General features: G+C 42.1%; 1 long non-coding RNA gene across 1 annotated transcript; it reads left to right on the top strand.

Annotated features, from left to right (window-relative positions):
• Window positions 1-1,951: 1,951 nt before the first annotated feature.
• LOC117524661 lies at window positions 1,952-17,891 on the top strand. Its single transcript, XR_004564822.1, has 3 exons — window positions 1,952-2,037; window positions 2,268-2,270; window positions 17,880-17,891. It is a non-coding gene; the product is annotated as an uncharacterized LOC117524661 (long non-coding RNA).
• Window positions 17,892-18,916: the final 1,025 nt, after the last annotated feature.

Genomic DNA, 18,916 nt, shown 5'->3' with positions numbered 1-18,916 from the left:
TAGAACCTGTTTAAAACTGTGTGGGAAGAGTGAACTTGCCCTGCGTGGACATGATGAGTCTGCCAGCTCCTTAAACCCCAGCGTTTTCAGGTGTATTTTTGAAACGATGTGTGAGGGAGACTTCAGGCTCACAGGACACTACGATTCTCAACCTTATTTTAAGGGCACTTCAGCAATAATCCAGAATGAACTTTTGGATTGCATGTACAGTGTTTACAAGGATGAGGTTGGTAGATGCACCTTTCGTTGCTGTGCAGGCAGATGAGACCACTGACATCTCCTGCAAATCACAGATGGTCATAGTGCTGCACTACATGGTCGACAATACAGTGACAGAGAGGGTTTTGGGAATTTATTGAGGTGAAGGACAAAACGGCTGCTGGTCTATCAGCTGCTGTAATAGCATCTCTTGAGCCCCTAAACCTGGGAAACAAGCTTATAGCGCAAACATATGACGGTGCAGCTGTAATGAGTGGAGGTGTGCGAGGAGTTCAGACTCTTGTCAAGGAGTGCTATCCAAATGCGCATTTTGTGCACTGTTACGCACACCAATTAAACCTGACACTCCAACAAACCTGCTCAGCAAGAATTTCTGAGCTGAAAGTGTTTTTTGCTGATCTGTCAGCATTCGTAGTGCTTTTCTCCAATTCACCAAAGAGAACAGCTGCTCTTGACGCAACTTCGGAGAGGCGCATCCCTCCAGCCAGGCAGTGGAATTTCAAAAGCAGAACAGTCAATGCTGTGTGGGAATGCTGCCAGGAGATAAAGGAGTGTTTGGACAACATGTGTACACAAGAGGGATGGGACAGGGTGACCATCAGCGAGGCCTATGGCCTGTCCATGCACCCAAAGTTCCTACACTTCTTGCAGTTTTTTTCTGAGCTCATGCCAGAAGTGGACATTTTGTACAGTGTGCTGCAAAAGCGGGACATCGATGCAGCCGGCATCAATCAGGTGATGGGCACCTTTAAGAAGAACGTGGGACGTCTCAGGGAACGAGCTGATGTGATTGTGCAAGAAAGTGGAGCAGAAGGAAATAAAAGGAGGAAAACTGACACAGCTACAGTCATGAAAGAGGCCTGCGACACTGTGTTAAGTCAAGTGGAGGAGAGGTTCACCAAGAGTGACCATCTGATTGCAGCAAAACTCATTGACTGCACACTTTTCCCCAAGTTTGTGCAGTCCTTTCCAGAGGCTGAACTGGAATGTGCTGTTAAACTATGGCCAATAACAAATTGACGTCCCTCTACCAGCACAGTGAACTCAGCACAGGCAACACTGCACTTTCTTTACTGAAGTCCATTCATGAAAACAACATCCAGGATGCCTTATCTGAAACAGTGACACTTCTACAAATCATAATCACAACGCCAATGACAAGCACTGAATCCGAGAGAAAGTTCTCCACTCTAAAAAGAATAAAAACGTTTACATGGAATACAATGGGACAGCAGAGACTGAACACCCTGGCGATGCTTTCTATTGAAAATGGATTCATCCATGGACTGTAGGATTTTAACAGCAAGGTCATTGAGAAGTTTGCCACCATGAAGGACCTCCGAGCTTCATTCCTCTTCAAAAACTGAACCATGGTGAGTCTTATTTATTTTTATTCTTAACTATGACATATTGACTGCTGTGCTGTGTTTACGCGTTGGTTTGAACATGAGAATTTGACGCACAAGTGTCAGAGGGCGACTTAATTTACTTAATTTTATGTGTAATTGATTATATATAACATGTATATTGTATAATTGTAGCGAAGTTGGAGTAATGGGCTGCTGGTATGTGTGGGAGTATTAGAGGATGCATAACCTCAAGCAGGCTCCTCAAAGGAGCTGATCACCTGTCTGTGGTGCTGAAATGGCTTTCTGACTGGTTTATTGATTGTTATGTATTGGCTGTGGGTCATTTATGCAGTGGGTTCTTCATTGTTTTGTTATCATTACATTGTTGCTTCAATATTAAGTATTTAATCTTGGGAGAGCTATAACACCGTTCTTTGGTGGTGGTGTTGATATGGTAATAGGCTATCTGGTCAGATTGTTATGTGATTCAAGAAGGTATTATTGAGCTGGGATTTTCTCATAAAATGTATTGTGATCTCCTCTCTTCTGCACTTTATATGTTGTGATGATATGAGAGTGGTAATATGTTTGGATTGCATTGGATTTTATGGTGTGAATATTGTGTGGCCCCACCAGAATTTCCATACCAAAATCGCCCCTGATTACAGACATCAGGGCCCTGGGTTTGTAATCATTCAGGCTGTCTATGGCAGGTTTTTGGATGATGGGGACAATGGTGGAGGCCATCAGACATGTGGGAACAGTGGCATGTGTCAGAACAGTTAGCCTAAGCAAACAGCCAAGATATCAATGGAGTGGCTTCAAGACAACTCTGGGAATGTCCTTGAGTGTCCCGTCTAGTGCCCAGACCTGAATCTTACAGAACATGTCTGGAGAGATCTGAAAATGGCTGTGCAACGATGCTGCCCATCCAACCTGATGGAGCTGAGAGGTACTGCAAAGAGGAATGGGCAAAACTGCCAAAAGACAGGTGCACCAAGCTTGTGGCTGTTATGTGCAGACGCGAGTTGAGGAGCGCGACTAGCGTCTGACTGAACCCATCGCTAAAATAACCAGAAAGCGGTTCCAAAAACAAAACAAGTTTATTTCCCGTCTGTGCAATAATTGTGTACAACATAAATGTGCGGTTTGTCTGGCGAGGTGAAGGACGGCACGCTCTCCAGCGCCCAAATGGATCAAAGCCCGACGCTTCTGGACCCAGACTCACCGCCGAACACCCCCCAGGTGGATACGACAAACTGACTCTGTGAAGGATGGAAAAGGTGAGGTAAGTCAACAGCTACAACAAATATCCTTCAAAGGCACACACTATCAGCAACACATTCAGGTCTGAATTTAAGCTTTATGTAAATGAACAGCTTCTCACAACAGGTGGAGGATCATCAGTCCGTACGCCACGGCAGTAAGAAGCGAGCTGCACAATTCTCATCAATGTTCAAATCTACTGCGTAACAAAATACCAAATTACTGTTAACACTTATTCAGACAATCATCACCTCTGATGTGTGCTGACAGCATGTGTCCCTCACCCGTCCTCCTTCACAGGCACGATGTGTCAAACCCAGGCGCGGTCCTCAGCGTCTCACAAACGAACGTCACAAGGTCGAGTTCCCAGCAGTTCTGCTTGAACCACTCATGGCTTAAATGCAGAATGCCATCTCATTATCTGCTTCAGCTGAAAGTCTTTAAGTTTACACGTGAGCATCATCCACAGGTGCAGCTAATAATGCTGATAAGGGTGAAGGACTCTTCTGCCAGCACCTTCTCCACAGACAAAAAACCAGTTTGCATACCACCTGGAGAGCAAAGAAAAGAAAACAACACCAAAATGTCCAGCCAAACCCCCCAACACACAACAGTACCCCCCCATCAACAGGAAGCCTCCCGGCGACTGCACAGACCAGGCCCGAGAACAGCACCTCCCTCCAGGGTCCTTGTCAGGAAGCAGATGGCGTAACGCTCCCAAGGTCCACCGCAGACAGCAGGACAGGGCACCGCGGCTGAAAGGCCGGCTGGCATCAACAAAAAAAAACCAAAAAGTCCCATATACAACCCAACATACAAGAAAAAACACAAAACCCACCCAAACCCTCCCCAGGGGACCGTCCCATCCAACCCCGGGAAGAAAAGAAAAACACCCAAATCCAAAAACCCAACATAGCCCCAACAACACAATACCAACATAAATTCACAAAGAAAAATAACAAACAACCCCCCCAGAATGACTTGCAGAGGCCAACACCCCCCAGAAGACCTTTACCACCAGTTCCAGGAGTTACAGCCAAAGCCGGAATCCCACAGAGGTCCCCAGGTATTCATGGAGCAACAGCGCCCCCCAGAGGACCGTACCACCAACCCCAGGAGGCACCCTCCCCACAACCCAGGAACCCCAGACCCGGCCACACTTGGCTAGTCAGCCCCACAAGCCAATTCCCCCCCAGAGGACCGTCCCATCAACCCTGGAGGTGGAACCTGGAAGGAAACATAAAAAACACAAAATCCAACCCCCGGCGGACTTCATTAAACCACCCCGGGGGCAAATAAGACAACTGGCAAACCCTGTTACCCCCCCAGCACACCGAAAGACCCCAGATCACTCCCAGAGCCTATCGTCAGCTCAATTTTGGCGAACGGCACAAAACTACCAAGCTGGGGAAGGAAACAGGAAAAACTAACCCAGTCCCATCCCCTAAGCGCAGCAGAAAACCGGAAATACGTCCGGTGCCCCAAACCGACCATACCACCAGCCCATCGGGAGGGGTGGAACTACTGAAATGGCGAACGGCAACAGATCGGCCCACCACTCCCACTGAGGTATGTTCCCACTGCACCACACCCCGGCAACACCAATGACGAACGGTCAAAGGCCCACCGGGGCTGGAGTGGAACCGGGCATCAACCAAATCCAAAAACACAGGCACGATGTGTCAAACCCAGGCGCGGTCCTCAGCGTCTCACAAACGAACGTCACAAGGTCGAGTTCCCGGCAATTCTGCTTGAACCACTCATGGCTTAAATGCAGAACGCCATCTCATTATCTGCTTCAGCTGAAAGTCTTTAAGTTTACACGTGAGCATCATCCACAGGTGCAGCTAATAATGCTGATGAGGGTGAAGGACTCTTCTGCCACCACCTTCTCCACAGACAAAAAACCAGTTTGCATACCACCTGGAGCGCAAAGAAAAGAAAACAACACCAAAATGTCCAGCCAAACCCCCCAACACACAACAGTGGCATCATATTCAAGAAGACTTGAGGCTGTAACATAACAAACTATGAGAAAAGGCAAGCACTTTGAATACTTTCCAGATGCACTGCGTTTTATCCTGGAGCTGGAGTTTAATTTCCTGTTTGTTTGTTTTTTGTCATCCATGGAGCCACACTAGGCTTTGTTATTATTATTTAGCATTTCTGTATTATTATTTTATTATTAATTTAATTTAGTTTAATTTCATTAGTCTTTACAGGGCTGTTTCTTACTGGGCGCAGTTGGTGGATTTCTGCAGTCTCTATTAACATAACAGCAGGATTTTTTTATGTTTTCCACTCCCCCCCCTCCTTTTCTTTTATTATCTGTTCTACCAGTCTAACATTTCTGTTGGTTTTCAGTGTAACTGCGGTGAATTTTAGCTTTTTTTACTCCTGTGTGAAACTGGGAATGGTTAGCATATTCGAAGCAGTTAGTTCACAATAGCTTGGCTATACGCTTGAATTTTCTGGTGCACAAAGTACAGTACTTTACACTTTACATAAATCCTGCATAATGCTGGCAGATAGGGTGGCTCTTTTAGAGAGCCGTGTCCGTAAGCTAGAACAGCTTCTTAGCTCAGTGGATATAGATGTTACTGGCACTCCAGACGAGGTTAGTGTTGGAGTGGCTAGCGTGTCCATTAGCATCAGCCTAGAAACACTGGCTGTGGAGGACAGCTTTTGGACTGTAGTTAAGCAGAGAAAGTCACATAGGGCTTGGTGCCCAGTTGCAGCACCCCAATCACACTTGCCACTTCAGACTGTGAACCGGTTTTCTCCCTTTGATATGCCTGATGTGAGTTCTTTGAGCCCATGGGTGACTTTCACTGCTATCTCCAGGCCCGAACGCTGGGCTTTAGTGATAAGGGATTCTATCACCCACAAAGTCAGGTTACAGACCCCGGCTGACGTTAAATGTATTCCTGGAACCAGAGCTCCCGACATTGCCTCCCATTTTATGGTGCTGCAGAAGGGCAGACAGACAAAGGAACATGACACGAGATACAGTCACATAGTTACTCACGACGGCGCCAGTGATGTCAGGATGATGCACTCCAAGGTCACAAAAATGGACATAGAGAGGACTTGTGACCTTGCCAGAAAGATGTGTCGGCATTGATTAATAGTCTCTCGTCCCCTCCCCTCCTGGGGTAATGATGATGTGTTTAGCAGGCTGACATCATTAAATAGGTGGCTGGCACAATTTTGTAGACAGAAAGGCCTTAGTTTTATGGATAACTGGTCTTTGTTCTGGGGCTGCCATGGCTTGCTGATGCCAGACGGTGACAGAGGGTAGTATTAGGATTTTACATCAGGCCATGGAGCAGGTGATTAGAGATCCTGCAAGGTTTATGACAAATGTGGGTGTGGATTCCATTAGCTTAGCAGGGAAATTAGTGCAGAAATCTAATATGGTGACAGTGCAGTTTATGTGTCAGGGAGGGAAATTCATCAAGTTGAGACTGTGGCCCGATTCTGTAGACATGTCCATAAAAATCAGCCTTGCAAACTTAATACCCATTACTAGATTGGATGATGTTGAAATTGAGGATGGCCCGTTGGCTGTTCCAGCAATATCGAATATTTCGTGTCTGCTACCTACAACCCATGTGGAATGTCTCAAACCTAAACCTACTTCCAGGCATCTTATATATGCTACTCTGGAACCACCCTAAAATCCAAACAGTCCAACTGTCAACCCCACTGAGGTCCTTCGTCTGGGTCTCATTAACATAAGATCACTGTCCTCAAAATCATTGTTGATTAATGATCTAATTAAGGATCATCACTTAGATGTGATTGGGTTATGTGAAACCTGGCTTAAACCTACAGCTGTCCTCCCCTTAAATGAGGCCTGCCCACCGGTGTACACATTTAGTTACGTCCTTCATGATGCGAAGCAAGGTGGGGATGTTGCTCTTATTTATAAATCTAGGTTTACTTTATTAGCTGTTGGGGTCACATATACAACCCCCAATTCCAATGAAGTTGGGATGTTGTGTAAAATGTAAGTAAAGCCAGAATACAATGATTTGCAAATCCTCTTCAACCTATATTCATTTGAATACACCACAGACAAGATATTTAATGTTCAAACTCATAAACTTTATTGTTTTTGTGCAAATATTTGCACATTTTGAAATGGATGCCTGCAACACATTTAAAAAAAAAAGCTGGGACAGTGGTATGTTTACCACTGTGTAACATTACATTTCCTTCTAACAACACTCAATAAACTTTTGAGAACTGAGGACACTAATTGTTGAAGCTTTGTAGATGGAATTCTTTCCCATTCTTGCTTGATGTATGACTTCAGTTGTTCAACAGTTCGTGGTACCCATTGTTGTATTTTGCGCTTCATAATGCGCCACATATTTTCAATGGGCGACAGGTCTGGACTGCAAGCAGGCCAGTCTAGTAAACATATGCTTTTACTACGAAGCTACGCTGTTGTAACACATGCAGAATGTGGTTTGGCATTGTCTTGCTGAAATAAGCAGGGACGTCCCTGGATGGCAGCATGTGTTGCTCCAAAACATGGATGTACCTTTCAAGCATTGATGGTGCCATCACAGATGTGTAAGTTGCCCATGCTATGGACACTAACACACCCGCATACTTTTGAACTTTGTGCTGGTAACAATCTGGATGGTCTTTTCCTCTTCTGTCTGGAGGACATGACGTCCAAAAACAATTTGAAATGTGGACTCATAAGACCACAGTTCACTTTTCCACTTTGCGTTTGTCCGTTTCAAATGAGCTCGGGCCCAGACAAGGTGGCGGCTTTTTCTGGATGTTGTTGATGTATGGCGTTCACTCTGCATGGTACAGTTTTAACTTGCACTTGTAAATGTAGCGACAAACTGTGTTAACTGACAATGGTTTTCTGAAGTGTTCCTGAGCCCACGCGGTAAGATCATTTACACATTGATGTCAGTTTTTAATGCAATGGCGCCTGAGGGATCAAAGGTCATGGGCATTCAATGTGGGATTTTGGCCTTGGTTTTCTTCTGAATATATTATGGACTGTAGATGATAGAATCCCTAAATTCATTGCAACTGAACACTGAGAAACATTGTTCTTAAAGTGTTGGACTATTTTTTCGCACAGTTGTTCACAAAATAGTAATCCTCGCACCATCGCCCCTTTGCTTGTGAACGGCTGAGCCTTATGGGCAGGGGTGTCGGACTGGGGGGTAAAAGGTATTATGTATCCAGGGCCCAGAGCATGGGAGGGGGCCCACAAAAAGCTGGCATTAAATACATTTTTGTGTTGCATTTTATTAATGTCCATACAATTCATTTTGTAAAAGAATATAATTAGAATGAGTGTATAAATGTTGTGAAACATAATTCTGCTCTAACAATAATATTGAAAGATCTCTGAGGGCCCTTCCACCCCTGCACAGTTGTACCCCCCCCCCCCCCCCCCCCCCCCACACACACACACACACACACACATCACAAACGGGATCTCACAGCATGAGGAGAGATTTTTAGGCTGAAATAAGACGTCTTTACTAAAAAAAAAAAAAAAAAATTAAGTCCGAATTTCAAAAAAGAAGAGAAAATAGAAAATTAAATGAGGGAAAACAGCTGCTAACCAAATTCTTTGAGAAGAGAGGTGAGCTTGAGAACTATCTTAACGTGCACACAGGAAACTTGCTAATATCAGCACTGAGGACATATAAACGTCACAGTTTAACAGGGAAAGACACAATAAACCCACAATGGTTTTGGTGGCAAAATAACTAAACAAGCAGCCGCAGATCTGCTCATCTCCCCCCATGGGACACACAGTCCACGTAGGAGGGAGAGAGGGAGGGAGGGGGACATGGAGCAGTACATGGCTGCTGTGACGAAACACAGGACAGGAGCAGGACAGGAGCAGGACAGGAGCAGGACAGCTTACTTCTGCTGCAAGAAAATCAAATGTCTTGACCCAATCTCCCCTGACTTGCCACTGGTTGTTAGTGCATTTATGGCAAATTAATTACCCAAATGCTAAAAATAACTGTGTGCATTTAGCGCTGTCCCTTTCATTATATATGTGCAGATTTGGAAAAGTCTGTTTTATTACAATGACAGAAAAAAAACATGCATTAGCCTGCCTGTCTTCTGCGGGATATAATATGACCACAGCCCAGTTGCATACTCACCTGCCTACAAAAATACATGCACACACACAAATTGGTTAAACTTTTTACAATAAAAAATGTATTATCAGAATGTAATATTAACATTATGAACCCCATGGCCTTTAGGTTCAGACTCAAGGTGTTTCACACAGCATAATAAAAACAGAGAAAATCGAATTAAAAATGTAAAAACACAATAAAAAGACAAAACCATAAAAGAACACAAGCAACGAGGATGTTAGTGAAGGTGAGCTTATGGAGCCACTTTACAAACAAATTATTTAACTAAAATGTAATTAAATTTTAGTAACCTTTACAACATTTTTTTTCCTGTTTTGTCTATTTGCATATTTTGGGTTACCTAATAAATGGTGTGTCTTTGAAGTCCCAGGAACCGAGGGACAGATAGAAGATGACTATACAAACTATATAATATTACAAAGAATTACAAAGTATACAGAAAAGGAATAGGGCTATTATGGTATGAATGTAGAGAGTATATAATATGAATGAACCTTTTTCCTTATGTTTTAACAAACACAAATATACTGCATTGATTTATTCAGTCTAATATTGCTAAGAAATAACACGAATTACCTTCTTTTTTCAAATACAGGCTTATAAAATATGTCATTTTTATTATGACATTATTTTATATTACTTCATAAGACAGTATAGTACTCCCTTAACCTACAAGTTGTAGGTTAAGGGAGTAATATTCTGAAAGTCTGTTTGTTATTAATATGGACTGAATTTAGTGAATGACATTATAAGATGGGCAATCTGTTCTTTAATGTTTTGATTGTAGAATATTGTATTATGGGCAGCACAGTGGCTTAGTGGTTAGCACTGTTGCCTCACAGCGAGAAGGCTGTGGGTACAATTCCCGTGGCCTTTCTGTGTGGAGTTTGCATGTTCACCCTGTGTTTGCATGGGTTTCCTCCGGGTGCTTCGGTTTCCTCCCACATCCAAAGACATGTGGGTTAGGTGGATTGGAATCTTTAAATTGTCTGTAGCTGTGTGTGTGGGTGTGTCTGTGTTTGTTTGTCTGTTTGTGGCCCTGCGACAGACTGGTGTCCTGTCCTGGGTGTACCCCGCCTCACACTCTGTGGCTGCTGGGATAGGCTCCAGCCCCCGCGACCCTTAAATGGACTAAGTGGTAGAAGATGAATGAATGAATATTGTATTATGTTTTTTTTTTCTTCACAAAGAGAATTACACACTGTTAAGTGATGAATTACACTTACTTTTATTTAATTACTTATTTTGGAAAATTGTGTTAAATTAGATATTTTGCAATGACTGCAGATCTTATATCCCAAACCCTAAATTTGTAGTCAAGTTAACATTGGGGTATATCTCTGTTAAAATGCACGGGGATGCACCAAATTGCAGCATTTTTCTAGGAAATGCTGCAATTTGGTTCCCCAGACCCACCAACTCAATATAGTTCCCCCAACTTTAAAAAGGGTTCTGACTCCCAGGTGTGATCTAAGGTATACATGATGTAGACCTGGTTTGACTATGTATTAGAAATTTGGTGTTTCCATTGATAAAAAAAGAGCACATCAGTGTGGGTGTGTGGGGTGTGTGTGTGTGTGTGGGGGGGGGGGGGGGGGGGTGCTCAATATGGCTAGTACCTAGGGCCCAGAATTTGGTGCTATACCCCTGCTTATGGGGATGCTTGTTTTATACCCAATCATGACACTCACCTGTTTCCAGTTAACCTGTTCACCTGTGGAATGTTCCAATCAGGTGTTCTTTGAGTATTCATCAACTTTTCCAGTCTTTTGTTGCCCCTGTCCCAGCTTTTTTGAAATGTCTTGCAGGTATCCATGACAAAATGAGCAAATATTTGCACAAAAACAAAAAAGTCTATCAGTTTGAACTTTAAATATCTTACCTTTGTGGTGTATTTAATTGAATATAGGTTTAAGAGTATTTTCAAATCATTGTATTCTGTTTTTATTTACATTTCACACAATGTCCCAACTTCAGTGGAACTGGGGTTGTATAACTCCTTTGAACATCTGATTCTCCGCTCTGCCTAGGATGCTATGTATAGAGGCTTTGCAGACATGTGACCTGGCCACTTCCAGGCCACTCGCCCTGGCCATGCAGCCGGTCATGCACACAGCTTTTAGGATCATTTACACAAGAAGCTCCTTACATACTGTGAAGTTTTGGATTAGCTCTCAGATAAACTCATCATCTCTGAACCTAATAGTGGAGTGGCTGAACATACCAAGTATCGTTCTGGCATTTAATTACTGCGGCAAAAAGAGAAAATTGCTGTTTTTGGGTACTTGTACATAGTAGTTCACTGTACCTGGAGCGACATTATCATCACGTGTAAGTACACTCTGAAATTAATAAGTTAACTGAGGATTGCAGACTAGCATTTTTATAATAGCATTTAGTGAAAATGTTTGTCATTAACTTTATTGACACAGCTGTGTGTTTGTTGAGAAAAAAGGAGCGGAGTCTCCCTCCCTCGTTTTCATGGCCGGTGATCACCTTAGTATTTCTTTTGTTCTTCTTGTTGCTTAATGCTGACAAATTATACTATATTTGTTGTCTTTCTGATGCCTGATTCTGTGTTTTTCTCTCTGAGGTGCAGCCCCATCCAGAGATGGGTGTGGTGTCTATTTCTGAAACCCTCCTGTCCTGTGCACCGGCAACATTTCCTGTATATTTGTTTTGTGAATTGTTTTGTAATTTGTGTCAGTAGCATGGGCCAAGCAGAGGGTCACCCCTTTGAGTCTGGTCTGCTTTAGGCTTTTTCCTCAGAGAGTTTTTCCTTACCACTGTCACCTGTGTGCTTGCTGTGGGGGTTAGTAAGGTTAGACCTTACTGGTGTGAAGCACCTTGAGGCAACTTTGTTGTGATTTGGCACTATATAAATGAAATAAATTAAATTAATTAAGTTATTTCTAACCCTACCCTTTGTGATATTGTTTAAAATTAACTTTATTGAATGTTGTGTTCGCTGCTCTCTCTAGCTTCACATTTGGAAAATTCCAGTAGACAATCAGTAGCCAGTCTTGTGGATAGTTTAAACTCAGTGCTCAAAACTACACTCGACATGATTGTGCTACCTTTATTAAAACCATGCACCCCCCCCCACCCAAAAAAAAAACACAGTCACCTTGGTTCAATGATTACTTGCGTGACCTCAAGCATAAGGCTAGAGGTCTAGAACAGAAATGGCGTAGTTCAAAATTAAAAGCATTTCACCTCGTGTGGCGTGATGCTATCTTAGACTATAAGCATGCTCTACTGGCTACACAATGGACCTATTGCTCTGATTTGGTCAACAAAAACAAGCATAACTCAATGTTCTTGTTCGACACGGTGGCAACACTTATTCATGGACAACCACCTGTAGTTCACTCTCCTTTTACAGCACAAGATTTCTTGGATTACTTCGAGAAGAAAATAGAAGACATTAGATTAAACATATCCCAGCATGCCTTAACCCAGCAACTACACCCTGCTATTGAGGTGGGTGCCATTACTGAGGTATTACCTAGATTTACAGAATTTGATAGTATCTCAATAGGCATGCTGATGAAACCCATAATGTCTACAAAAAGTACAAGCTGCTTATTTGATCCTATACCAACAAAACTGTTTAAGGACCTCTGACCCACTCTTGGGACAACTGTGCTGGAAATTCTTAATCTCTCCTTAACGTCTGGATCTGTTCTTAAATGTTTCAAATCTGCAGTGATTAAGCCATTACTTAAGAAATCTAATCTTGACCCTAGTATATTGAAAAACTATAGGACAATATCAAATCTATCATTTTGCTCTAAAATTCTGGAAAAGGTGGTTTCATGGCAGCTCATGGACCACTTTACTGAAAATAATCTTTTCGAGCCACTGCAGTCTACTTTTTGAAAATGTCATTCCACAGAGACAGCTCTCACTAAAGTGGTGAATGATCTTCTGCTTGCAGTGGATTTGGACATCACTACAGTTCTGGTGCTGTTAGATCTTAGTGCTGCATTTGATACCATGGATCATCATATTCTACTTGAAAGACTGGTGAATCATTTTGGGATTACTGACAGTGGCCTTGCATGGTTAACATCATACCTGACCAGTCGTTCTCACTGTGTTTTGTACAGTAACATTACCTCTAACCTTAGTGACATGAAATTTGGGGTTCCACAGGGGTCCATCTTAGGCCCCCTGCTTTTCTCCCTTTATATAGCACCCCTTGGGCACATATTGTGGCGTTTTGGGATTACCTTTCATTGCTATGCTGATGGTACTCAGTTATACATGCTGATAACTGCTGGTAATCTAATCCACATAAAATCCTTAGAAGATTGTGTTGCGTCAGTGAGAAACTGGATGTCTAGCAGCTTCTTACTTTTAAACTCTGATAAGACTGAAATTATGGTTGTTGGTCCAGTGAAACAGCTGCATCAATTTGACCAGCTAACGCTTAGCCTAGGTTCGTGTGTCATACATCATATTGACAAAGTGAGGAACTTTGGGGAAATTTTTGATCTTACATTGTCCTTTGACCTATACATTAGAGATATTACAAGGACTGCTTTGTACCACCTGCGAAATATTTCAAAGATTCATCCCATGATGTCTATGGCTGATGTTGAGACCCTGATTCATGCATTTGTCTCTTCTGCATTGGACTACTGCAATGTTCTATTTTCTGGTTTACCGCAGTCCAGCATTAGGGGTCTCCACTTGGTTCAAAATGCTGCTGCCAGACTTTTGACACAAAGCAGAAAGTTTGACTACATTATATCCATTTTGGCATCTCTTCACTGGCTTCCTGTCCCTGTGAGATCAGATTTTAAGGTTCTGCTAGTAGCCAATAAAATTGTTAACAGCCTGGAACCTGCTACTTAGTTGACCTAATTAAACCCTACATACCGGCCTGGGCTCTGCGTTCTGCTGGTGCAGCAGTACTTTGTGTCCCTAGGGTGAATAAAAAGTCTGAGGGTCACAGAGCTTTCTCTTATCGTGCCCCTGTTCTGTGGAATGATCTCCCTACATCAATAAAACAGTCAGATTCTGTGGAGACTTTCAAGACTAGACTTAAGACGCACTTATTTTCCCGTTTGTATGGCTAGCATACTGGCATAGTATGTTACTCTGCTTTTTACTCTTTTAAATTAATTTAATTTGGAAATGGAGCAGGCCGCTGCCTCAACTTTATCTAAATTCTGAGTCTTTTAGTGAAGCTTGGGGCTAGTGGCCGGTGATCACCTTAGTGTTTCTTCTTTTTTTCTTGTTGCTTAATGCTGACAAATTACACTTTTGTTGGCTTTCTGATGCCTGATTCAGTTTTTTTTTCTCTCTCTGTTTGAGGTGCGACTCCATCCAGAGATGGGTGTGGTGTCTGTTTCTGCAACCCTCCTGTCCAGTGCACCGGCAAAATTTCCTGTATATTCGTTCTGTGAATTGTTTTGTAAATTGTGTCGGCAGCATGGCCCAAACAGAGGGTCACCCCTTTGAGTCTGGTCTGCTTGAATTTTCTTCCTCAGTTTTTCATTACCACTGTCGCCTGTGTGATTGCTCTGGAGTTGGTAAGTTTAGACCTTACTTGTGTGAAGCACCCTGAGTCAACTTTGTTGTGATTTGGCACTATATAAATGAAAATAAATTAAAATTGAAATAATACCAGCTGAGCACTTTGTGCCCAAATGTGTCATGCGTGGCGTTAGACATCATGAGAATGGTGCGCAGTATTCACACGCTAATCAGCAGAGCTTTGATTTGCAAAGGCTGCCCTCGACATTCACAAGAGTGCTGCACAGCGTTTGAGCACCAATCATGTGGTATGTACTGTACGGAGATCTTCACCGTGAGTCTGTGCAATATTATACTGACATTTGGCCGACATTCTAGTGACATGCACTGACGTGTTTTTAGTACTAATTCAGTGACATTCCAACTGAGAATTCCACAGCATGTTTGGTTGCAAATTTGCATCTCCAGCTACTCTTCAACAGTTGCAGTCCAGTGGGATAGGATCCTAACTAATAACTTAAAAACTATCAGAACCCCAAGGGGTTAAACACAACCACTTCAGAACCATGAAGCATGAGACAGAACAAAGACTGTTAAAGCTTTTCTTCAGGAAAAGTTATCAGCTCATCAATGTAATAGTAAATTGTGAAAATTAATTGTATATTATGTTTCATATTTAAATGATCAAGTTTTAAGAGATCTGTTGATGGCACTAGACAACAAAATATTAAACAGCAAATTCTTTGTGTTGGTCTGTTTTTTAGAGGAGGCCAAGCAAATCCGAGTGAAAATTTGTCGTCAAAATTACATGACAATCACTTCAGAAAACCATACACCCTTCATCCTCAGGGTGTATGGTTTTCTTCAGGGTGTATAAAGCCATATTCATTGGTGAACAACTTGATAACGATTCTATCATATACCTATAAATGATAAATTTTGTATGGTTTTCTGAAGGGTTTTCCCTCGTTTATCACGGGAGTTACGTTCTAAAAATAACCCGCAATAGGCGAAATCCGCAAAGTAGTCAGCATTATTTTTTACAATTATTATAAATATTTTAAGGCTGTAAAACCCCTCACTACACACTTTATACACTTTATACACCTACGAGGTTGGACACATAAGAAATTATTAATAGTGACTCACCAGTATTTCACAGTTCCTCTGACCACGCCTCTTCGTCCTGGCGTCTCTCCGCTGTCGCGTCTTTTTCCACTGAGTGACACCTCGGTGCAGGTGTCTTATTCCGAGTGAAGAACACAGTTATGGGTAGTTGTTGGTGCTCTTTTTTCTTCTGGGCGAGAAGATTCTTATAAACAGACACGCAGAACACAATGCGCATGCTCTTCCTTTGCGGTGATGCCAACCGGTGCCGGCGACCGGCCTGCTTGATGAGGACGCAGAACACAATGCACTGTAAAAACTAGAAAAAGCATGCAAAATTGAACTAAAAAAATCCGTGAAACTGTGAGGCCGTGAAAGGTGAACTGCGTTATAGCGAGTGACCACTGTACATGTACACTAAAGGCAATAGTAACAAATGCCGTGACGTCACAACATATGCATGGATTGGCTGATTACTCGGGTGGTATGAAAAATATTACCGTCCGCGAAAAGGGTGTATTGCTATTTATTCTTTAGTGTTTTATCCAATCATATTGGCGTATCCTTTATAGGTATATGATAAGATACAATACACTTTATTGTCCCCTAAGGGAAATTTGTCTTGGACTTCAAGTGCTCTGCAAACATTTCTGTCTCAAAAACTTCATCTTGGAAAATTGATCTGGTGACCATTATTTTGACAAAGATGATACTAGGTTAATGGAGAATCCTGGTTTTGTTTCACGAAGGCTACACCTCAAACCATTCTGACCATCATGTAACCCAACAGAGGCGCAACAGTGTTGTGATTCTTTTTGTCGATGATTCCACAAGTTGTTTCTTGTGTGTGTGTGTGTGTGTGTGTGTGTGTGTGTGTGTGTGTGTGTGTGTGTGTGTGTGTGTGTGTGTGTGTGTGTGTGTGTGTGTGTGTGTGTGTGTGTGTGTGTGTGTTTATTTTTTTCCTTAGCATCGAGTTGTTGCTTGTGTTTCAGCTGGTCCCAGTTTCTCGGGGTGACAGTGGATCCAATGCAGACCCACGATGGGATTTGTCACTAGTTTTACACCGGATGCCCTTCCTGATGCAGATCCAGTTACACAAGAAGAAACACACACACAGCCCCTGCTCTTCCCAAGAGGTCTCCCAGGCTCTACTAATCAGGACCTGCTCTGCTCCACCTATGAGCTCTGGCGGGATCAGGTGCACACACCGCGGCGGCATGGCTACTTCCTGAACACAGAGTGATATAGTTTCTCTCTCTAGTTTCTCTGTCTCTCTACTTAATCTTGTAAACAATATGCATGTAATTACAGTAATTCAATTAATTTTTTAGGGATGTTTCACAAAGTCAGAAAGGTGACACAAAAACAATTGTTGTTCAAATAATTGTTTTTGTGTCATATCTGTAATTTGTATATTTGCTTCAAATTAACAACACTGGGTAAACATCATCTGTGTGTGTGGGGGGGGGGGCATATTTTTTGCCAGAGGTTGTACTGCATGATGCAATGAAGTAATTAAATCCTCTCATCCTCTCATTTGAGCCGACTTGTCGAGTGCCATCACACAGTCAAAGGAAGAATGGTTTTAATATTCTCCTCCTTCTCTTTCTGTTTTATATACAGAGTCTCTCAGGGGCTGTAATCTTTTCACAGCCAAAACTATTACAATATTTTAGATTCATTTAACTTCATTCAGCTTCACTTGACTTCTCCCTTTGTGTTATCTCTTTATTTAATCAACAAGCTCATTCCCTATGCACACACTGAGATATGTAATGTTTAGTATATACTTAAAATGAATCATATTTGTTGTGACTGTGCATATGTCTATATTAAACTGGAGAGATGTCTCATTTATAATACAATATGCGGTGGTGCACCATTCACTCTGTGCAAGTGCATCATCGTTTCTAAATGTCAAGTGGTCTTTGTACATTTATTTGAAAAATAATTATAGAGGCGTTGAAGAAAAGCTGATTGAAAGAGACATTTGATATATTCATTAATGAGATAAAGTTGGCGAGGTGTGCAGCGTGTGTCCACAATTTGCCAAAGTCATTCCAAATGGACTAGACTGAAACTGTTTGTCAAAGGGAACAGATCATCTTGTTGTGTGATGCCTTGGTTTCTGCCTCTTCTCTCTCTGTGTTTCCAGATGGCGAACTGATCACCTTACCTGTGGCTCATCAACTCAGCAGTATATAAACCTAGATTCAACACTTCAACCTTCACCAGTAACTCCGTTGTCACTCCACGGTAACTGGTCACTCTATTTTCCACAATAGAGCTTTTGTATTTTGAGCGTCTACAGTATTTACCTACAGTATTTCTAAATTCTGTTGGCACATTTGCAATATTTCATTGCACATTAAATCCCATTTGTTTTTCTCATTCAGCCTCCTGTACGTTGGGTTTTCCATTCTGTTTGGGTTCAAACCATAACACATCTATCTAATCTTCATTAAAGTGGGGAAAGAATTGGTGAAATTAATGTATCCCATTTGTTGTATCAAACTTAATAATTTAAATTTGTTTGCAAACATTCATAAAGTTCATGCAAATCAGCTGAATCATCAGCATCCAACAAGGCCTGGACCATTTCAAACATCAACGGCCCTAAATATTCCAAGAAAGTGAGATAAAACTCAGGAGGAATCCCATCCAGGCCGGCAGATTTACCTCAGACCATAGCTGAAACCGCCTCTTTAAGTTAGTGATTGTAATTGGGCAGTTTAATTTTGATAAGTCCTCATCCGCCAATCCAGGCAGATGTGCATCTTTAAGAAAATCCACACAAGTCTGTTTATTGTATGTTACTTCAGATCTGTATAATTTAGCATAGAAAGAGCGAAAAGCATAGTTAACCTCTACCAGTTCTGGATCTAATGGACGAGATATCGGAGATACGCTGAGCCGCCTTCAGCCAAAGTGCAAGCAAATAAATGGCTTGGCCTGGCCCCATTACAGTAATAAAGTTGTCACATTCGATGTATTAAAAATTCTGCATGGTCTTTAAGAATGTCTTAAATTTCTTTTTTAACAAGGTCATAGCAGGAGGCAATCTCCTCGTCAAAGCACTGCTGCAAAGGATTGTCAAAACAGCAAGTTTACTTTGTAAGTACACAGCCTGGAAGTGACAGTTGTTTCTTATAAGAGGCAAAGCGTATGGCATTATTTCAAATAAAACCTATAACGGCATCCCAGAGAATCCTTGGATCATCGACAGACCCTTTGTTAATGTCAATAAATATGGTAAATTCTGAGATAAACTGTATTCTGAAATTTTCACTACGGAGGAGTGTTGTATTGATGCTCCACCTAGGG

Source organism: Thalassophryne amazonica, chromosome 14 (genome assembly GCF_902500255.1).
Source record: "Thalassophryne amazonica chromosome 14, fThaAma1.1, whole genome shotgun sequence".
Taxonomy (NCBI): Eukaryota; Metazoa; Chordata; class Actinopteri; order Batrachoidiformes; family Batrachoididae; genus Thalassophryne; species Thalassophryne amazonica.
The sequence above is the reverse complement of the archived record's forward strand: the minus strand, read 5'-3'. Positions and strand labels throughout refer to the sequence as shown.